The following is an 8,419-nucleotide window of genomic DNA, read 5'->3' as shown; positions in this document are numbered from 1 at the left end:
AGTAATCTTTAACTTAATACTAATATAAACTTTTATTTTTTGCTAAATGAGATTAAATTTACAAAAAATATTTGTTTAGGTGCGTTCTTGCAAAATGGATTTTTTTAGACGTAAATTGATATTATAAATTGTCACTGTAATATTGCTAGTGCGAAGGCATAATGGATAATGCGAATAAATTTTTTAGAGTTATTGAAACAAACAAATATAGTTTAAGGACCCCCCTCCCTCTGCTATTTGTAAGGTAAATCCAAATAATAGCGTACTTTATAAGTTTATAATGGGTATATATAGTATAAAAGTAGTAAATGATAAAAAGTTATAAATAATATATAAGTATATAAAATATTTGTATATTTGGGAAAAGCATATAAAGTGTATATATATATATATATATATATATATATATATATATATATATATATATATATATATATATATATATATATATATATATATATATATATATATATATATATATATATATATATATATATATATATATATATATATATATATATATATATATATATATATATATATATATATATAAGGTTGGATGTAATTAGATTTAAATCTAAACGATATACATACGTTTATTTGACTAAATCTAAACGTTAAATATACGTTCAATTAGACTACATCTAAACGTTATACATACGTTTATTTGATAAATCTAAACGTTAAATATACGTTCAATTAGACTACATCTAAACGCTTTTTATTAGACTAAATCTAAACACGTTTTAGACGTTTATTAGACTAAATCTAAACAATTTATATACGTTAATTGAACTAAATCTAAACGCTTTATATACGTATAATATACGCTTTGAATGCCTTTATTAACCCTATAATAGACGTCGAAAATACGTTGTAATCTCGACGTTTTATGGAGGTTTGATCTAAACGTTAATCTGGATTTCATTCTGAACGTATAATCGACCAAATCTAAACCCTTAATCTAAACGTTGTTTCGACGTTTAATAAACGTTTGCGTGCTTACTGGGAAACTACTTACCAATTTTTAAAAAAGAAATTTATTCACTCATCCGTTAACAAAGTCTTCATTATTACATATTCCTACACCCAAAAAAGAACCACGAACATCTGAACCCTATTTAGCACCAATAGAAACTAAAAAAGAAGAACCTACTGAAACAGCTAAAACTGAACCTACTAAAACACCTGAAACTGCTCTCAAACTATTAGGTGCTACTGCATAACCAGAACCAATAGGAGCTACTGCTAGCACTACTTCAACTGATGATAACGAAACTGGCATAAGTACAAAAGAACGACTGACGATAGGATTAAAAAGAAAACCATTAGTAACGAGATCAATGAGAAAAAGAGCAGAGGATAAAGAACGAAAGCCATTCTAACAAATAAATTTTTTTTTTAAAATGGACAACAACTTGAGAGATGCTATTGACAACCTTGTAGAAGATCAACTCACCAAATCATCGAGTCGTTTGTTTTCTTTAACAGACGTACCCAAAATTAAAAAAGTTTTGTTACAATTGGACAGTTTAAAAAAAAATCCAACCGATTTAAAATTTTATGACCAATTAAGAGCGCTTTTAGAAAGCTCCATTTATGCCAAATGGAACGGTCTCATAACAGCTTGGTCACACGTCACTATACTTTTTAAAAAAACAACGGATGTCAACGTTAAAAAACAAGCGCCTAGGAAACCTTATGTTTACGAAACTCATCAATAATCATACGATAGACCTCGACTATATTTTCAAGCTGATTTGGCCGATATGAACAGTTTTATTTTAAATTTTGCTCCTCATCGACCTGAATTTTGTTTAGTTGTGGTAGATGGAGTATCTAAAAGAGTGTATTTAAGAGTCACCAGTAAAAAAACAGCCGATAAAGTGCTTAGCAGTTTTAAACATATTTTTGAAGATATTAAATGAGACGATAAAACTTTTATCTACTTGCAAACCGATCAAGGTGGAGAATTTTTTAACAACAAAATGGAGGAATGGTGTTATGAACAAAACATTTATCATTTTAGTTCTAAAAATTATGGAAAAGCTTACTTGGCCAAATCGAGAATAGGTCGATTAAAACAACTTTATCAAAAATTAAGAAAACAAGGTGAACTTCAAAAAAGCAATTGAAGTTTTTATATCGAGGACATGGAACAAAAACTCAACGAAAAAGAAAGAGTGACGAGTGGAATAGCTCCTGAAAATTTGGATGCTGACGATGCCAAAGGTAAAGCTCTTCGTTTAGTCAATCAATATCGCGATGACAAATAACGAGGACTTCGTTTTTTTTCCAACCTGTTACATCGAGTAGAAAAAGAATACAAAAATGACAAATTAAAAATATACAAACCTCTCTCCGTTGGCATTGAATGTTATTTGAAAAAATATAAAGTAGATCCAAAAGACACATTTAGCAAATCAACTACTCGAGATCATGCGTATTGGGACACTACTAAAAAAATAATTATTATGAAAGTCTCTAAACGCTCTAACCCTTCACTAGAAGGTTATTTACCCGTTTATATTTATAAAGTGGGATTAGTAGGCAATTTAAATAAGACTTTCAAAATGGAACGAGAAGATTTATTACCTATTAACGAAGAAGATAAAGACATTTACTATAAAAACTTTAGCGAATATGTTGATACTTTTTTAAAACCTTTGAAGAAAAGACTGCAAGAAAAAATGAACAATTTAACGTTTGACGATGTTTTAAATGTAAATAAATATGATTGTACTACTTATTATTTTAGCGAAATTAACAATAATTAAAAATAAATTAAAAAATTAAAAATAAAAATGAAGCTAGCGTGCATTATAATGTCTTGAATGATTTTAGTTTACCGTTAACTCCCAACGATATCAACAAACCCACATTTAAAAATAATACCATTCCACATTTAGCGAGTATGGATGTTCCTACTAATTTAACTCGAGTAGACGAAAACCTATCGTTTTCTGAAAACAATTACGGATTAAGAATGGAATCCAAACCTGCTATAAAGAAAATGTTATCAGATATTCAAAGCGATATGATTAGCAATCCTACAAGACACATAAAATATTTTTATCTTGTTACTAAAAATGTTGTCTCGTACACCAATCATATACCCTTACCAGGTGACACGTTTCCTTGCTATGACATATTAGATATGGAAAACATGAACGCCGATCATTTGAGTTATATGTGGACCTTTAATGGGTCAGGTGGAGGTAAACTCTTTGGCGTTTGACACCCACAGCCTATCAAGATGATTTTTTTGTTAGAAACTTGGAACTTTATAATTCTAAATTAAATAGAGTTTTATATTTTTCAGACTTTTTTTCAAGTTATTATAACAAAGATGGTAAAATATCATCAACAAAATATTTTTTATCCAAAATATTTATTTGATCCTTCAACTGAGCTTCGATACAAAACGGCTGTAATCGATTTACCCTTGATAAAGTTTAGTTTAGATAGCAACAACAATGTTCAACAAAATTCATTTAACGTCAATAATTCCCCATTTAGTAATAGAACCAATTATAATTTATTATGGTATTATAAAAAAAGAAACGAATACGCAAGAAATCCTTCTTTTTTACAACCTATTCGATCTACCTTAGACGTGATCTCGCTTTTACAAGAAAGAGGTTTATCTTATTACGGTTTTTTTTCAAATAGAACAAGTGCAAGTGTGTACGTTCTAGAAGATTTTACAAAATTATTACAATTTGATTATATTACTACTAATTCTCTATACGACAACATATACAGTTTATCATTAAATACTCACACTAGTAAAAATTATTTAATTTATGCAAAACATCCGCTTTTAACCGCCGCACAAATAGCAGCTATTTCACCCGAAAGACAAATTATTCTAAACGGTATAGAAGAAACCTTTGTTCGACCTTTTATTCATATTATGCTCTCACCCAATTATAAAAATCCGGCTTTAACTGGAACAAATTTAACCGCCGACAATAATATTCTTAGTGCTGATCTAGATGTGTATGTTAATAACTTTTTACCTATTGCAGAAAGCACAAAATCAAAAATAAAACACATTGTACCGTGGCAAATTGCTTTCTTTTTATTGAAAATAATAACCAACACCAACACAATACCCTTTGAAGGCAACCTATGTAACTTAAAAACTAATCTTAACGATTTCAACACACCTTATAATGTCAATCTTCGTATTCAATCTTTATGGAAAATTCGGAACGATTATGTCGACACTAAAAACTTTATCCTGGAGTTTATACCAATGAAAAAATAGTACTACCACAATTTGTAGATATTATCAAAGCTGCTTTTACAACTGCTTTTCCAACTGGATTTGGTACAAAACTTATCTATGTTACAGCAGCTGATTTAGGCGTAGAACCTACAGAATTATTAACAAGTTTTTATTAAATTTATTTTCCTCTCACATCCAAAAGAAAATATTATCGTTATACTTTAAAAAATATACCGTTAGCTTCTTTATCTTTACCTTTTTTTAACGTAGATCAAGTCATATGGCCTGAAAGAGAATTAAAAATGATGGATGTTTTTACCGAAAGTTTAAACATGACAAACAATTTACTCAATCTCAATTTAAATAACTTGACTTTTGACGATCATACTTATGCAGGGCCCGATTTTACCATGTTTAGTAAATATCTTACAAATAAAGCAAAGGGTGTGCCTTCATGCATTCCTGATCCTATAGACAGAACTTCAAATTATTATACTTTTTTTCTTTACCATCCTTCCAAAGAAAATTATTATCACCCATGAAAATTAGCACATTACTTATGAAAGGTAACGCCTAATCTGAAATGAAAAGTAACTCCTATTCAGATTATGATACCAGTTATACATGGAATAATGTTCCTGATGGTACTTCCGCAATAAAAGGCACTCCCTTTCAAGTATGACCTTCAAACTTACCTGATGACATTTATAAAATATGGACATCCGATAGCTCTTTAATCGCTAAATATAGCGCAGAAACTTTTATTGAAGTTTTAATATATTGCAAACAAGGCAAACCTATTTTTTCAAATACCATCAAAGTACCTCTTGTCACTACAACTAGTTTTGAAAGAGCTACTACACCGATTCATAAAACATGATTAAATAGTGTCTAAGCTATATTACAAGGAAATAGTCCAACAGAATTAATATTTTATTGCACTTCGCTTAATGGTCAATTCATTTATCAAAAAAAGAGCGATGGTACTATTGTACAAACTTAGACAGACAGTTTACCATTAAAAAATCATTTTAAAAATGTATCAACCTGTTGGAAACAATCCTATAGCTTACACTTTACTTTTACAAAGAGATCAATATAGTTTAACTCAACAAATCAATCCTTTTATTATGCAAGTCGATCAAAATATAACCAACGCCATGTCACTAGATTTTAAAATTCAAAAAAAAAGACTAGCTTTCTTAAGAAGTGCTCTCGTTCAAATTAGTAACTTTAAAAACACCGTTTCCAATTTTCCTTTAACTACGGACGCTTACATTTTTATTAAATGTGATCAGGCTGTCCAATGTGGAATGTATATGAACAAAATTTATGTTCCTAGAATTGTTGCATTTTTTATTTTATTGGACTATACTAATTTTACTCAACTCACCACCAATATTGATTTTACAAAAAATCGTAATACTTCTATTCAAGGACAATTATCCACCTTTGATATCAACGATGTAGACAATTGGAAACAAACAAGATGGTCTTTTCTCAATTCAAAATCTGAACCACTCACCTTTAGGAACCTTAGCTCTACCGTTTTTTTAATCCTACGTTAAAGATTCAAATGGTTCCGTTTTACAATTAACTAGTTTGATTAGTATAAAATAATGTCTTTTATTTTTTATTATGATTAAGAAAATATAAAAAGAAAAAAAAAGTTGTTATTTTTTTTTCTCTATTATTCAAAAAAAATTGAGTCGCTCTTGTGCCAAAGGAAGATATTATAAAAATTTAGTCAATTTAGGACAAAAAATGATGCAAGAATCAAAAATTAATCCTAAAGATCAATTGAATCAAATTAAAAATCATATGCAACAATTACAAAATCAACTTACTCAATATTCTACTAAATCTGAATTACTAAACAAGAAATCCGAATTGGACGAAATCAAAAAAATAAAAAATAAAAAAGAAGAAATACAAGACGAAAAACCTCCCAAGAAAAATGAAAAAAAATGTACAAATGAAACCCAAACCTAAAAAACGAAAACACTCAGAATCTGAAAACCGAAAGTTCAGAAGAAGAAGAAATTGTTGAAAAAAAACCGAAAATGAAATCAACTCCTTTACACATCTGTTCACAATGCTTTCAAGAAGTCAATGCAGTCGACAAAATAAACGGATTATGTAGAAACTGCATTATTCAACAAAGAGCCATTTTATCAAGTCCACTAATGCAGAATAACGAAAAAAAGAAAGAAAAATTGAATAAAAAAAGTTTAATTGAACTTGGTTACACTCGCGCTTTAAAAGACGTTAAAAATAAAAAAATACCATTTAAAAAAAGCACTTCAGAATCAGAAGATGAATAAATAGAAAAAAATATTTTTTCTTTTTAAAAAAAAAAATGAGTTCATTAGCTAAATATATGAGAGATGGTGACGGCAATCGTTATACACCCAATACAAACGGTCATGTTACTATTGAAGATGTTTTGGCCCAAGCCGACCACGAAAATCGTTTATTGCAAGAAGCAACAAGTGGTAATATTAGCGCAGAATATAAAGCTATTTTAAATGAAAAATATCCTGGTTTTCAAACAGCTCAAGCTCAAGATGAATTCATTGCTGTTAATAATCACAAACTTTCTTACGATCATACTTCGGACATGGCTAATTTAATTTCTTTTACCACTATACTTAACGAATGGACATATCCACAAGATTGGTATTTGGATTTTGATTTATTTCTTTATAAAAATTTGAGCACTCAAACAAGATTTACACCTACAACAGATGATGAATTAGTAAAAAAAGTGTGTCTTTGCAACAACTTAATTCAAGCTTTATTTAAAACTGCCAAATTTTATCCCCATTATCAAAAAAAAAATACTACTTGTGCAAACAATGCTATCATTAATCGTTCTTATGATCGTTTTAGATCAATGCTGATTAAAAAAAGTTATATGAAACCTTTTAGAGAATTGATGATTAATCCTAATTTAGGTTTAACAGAAGACACTGAAAATGGCACAAACCCTATAAGTTTTGCTAAAACCAAAGCGTTTGTGCAAGCTGCAGACCCTAATGGACTCATTAGACCATCCGCCGCAGTAGGAAGCGGAGCTACTCCTGCTCCTGCTGGTTATCAAACAGCGCTAAGAGATAATGTTTTCATGACTGGAGAAAAAGGTTGTAAATTTAGAGTACCTTTAAATTTGTAATGCGAAGTTTTTCAAATGAAAGAATATTTTGGTATAAATAAACAAAATAGATTAGAGCTTTATATTGAAAACGATATGAATCAACTATTAAAATGGATAAGACCTATTACAGACGCCGACATAACAGCGCTTGTCAATGTGGGGGTGGCTATAAAAAACCCAATGATTTATTGCAATTCGTAAAGACTCAAACCCAGTTTACCCTTGGAAAAATCTTTATATCTCAACAGTAAAATAGACGAAATGTATACTTTACTACGTATCGCTCACTACGAACAAGTTGTAACCAATTTAGAAAATGTTACAGAAGTCACTGTCAATTTGGGAAGTATAAAAACAGCAGATATTGTACCCCACAGCATTATGTTTTTCGTTAATTCAAAAAAAGAAAGTGATCATTTAAGCAAAGGTTGTTTTTCGCCAGTCGAAATGGCTTGCAACATTATTAAAAAAGTCACCCTTTATAATTACAGAAGAACATTTGTTTATTCAGCGGGTGATACTACTGAATACGATTTGACAAAGCAAGACAATCAATGGTCAATTTGGAGAAGTTATGCTTCCTGGTGTAAAGGAAATACTCCCTCTACTTTTAATATTAACAATTTTGCAGATTTTTATAATAGTGACGATGACAGTTTTTAGAGACATCCTAAATTGTACTTTAGTACTACTAACACGAGTGAACCTTTAGTCATTGACACAACGAGTGATTTCAATTTCATCAACAATAAACCTCCTGCTGTTATTGCTGGAAATAATTCGTTTCAAATCAATGTACAATTTACAGATCAATTTAAAGGTGTACTTGTTATTTATTTGCAATATTCAGCTGAACTTGTAGAAAGCGGTGTAGGAGACGAATATGAAGTCAACTATATTCCTACCAAATTTAAATCGTCTCAATTTGTTATAAAAAACATTTTTACTTTCATTAAACGAACCCTATTTGTATTAATTATTTTATAAGCAAACAACTATGTATTTCTAAAAAAATCTAAAAATCATAA

This window comes from Hydra vulgaris, chromosome 11 (assembly GCF_038396675.1).
Source record: "Hydra vulgaris chromosome 11, alternate assembly HydraT2T_AEP".
Lineage (NCBI taxonomy): Eukaryota > Metazoa > Cnidaria > Hydrozoa > Anthoathecata > Hydridae > Hydra > Hydra vulgaris.
Note: the sequence above shows the minus strand (reverse complement) of the source record.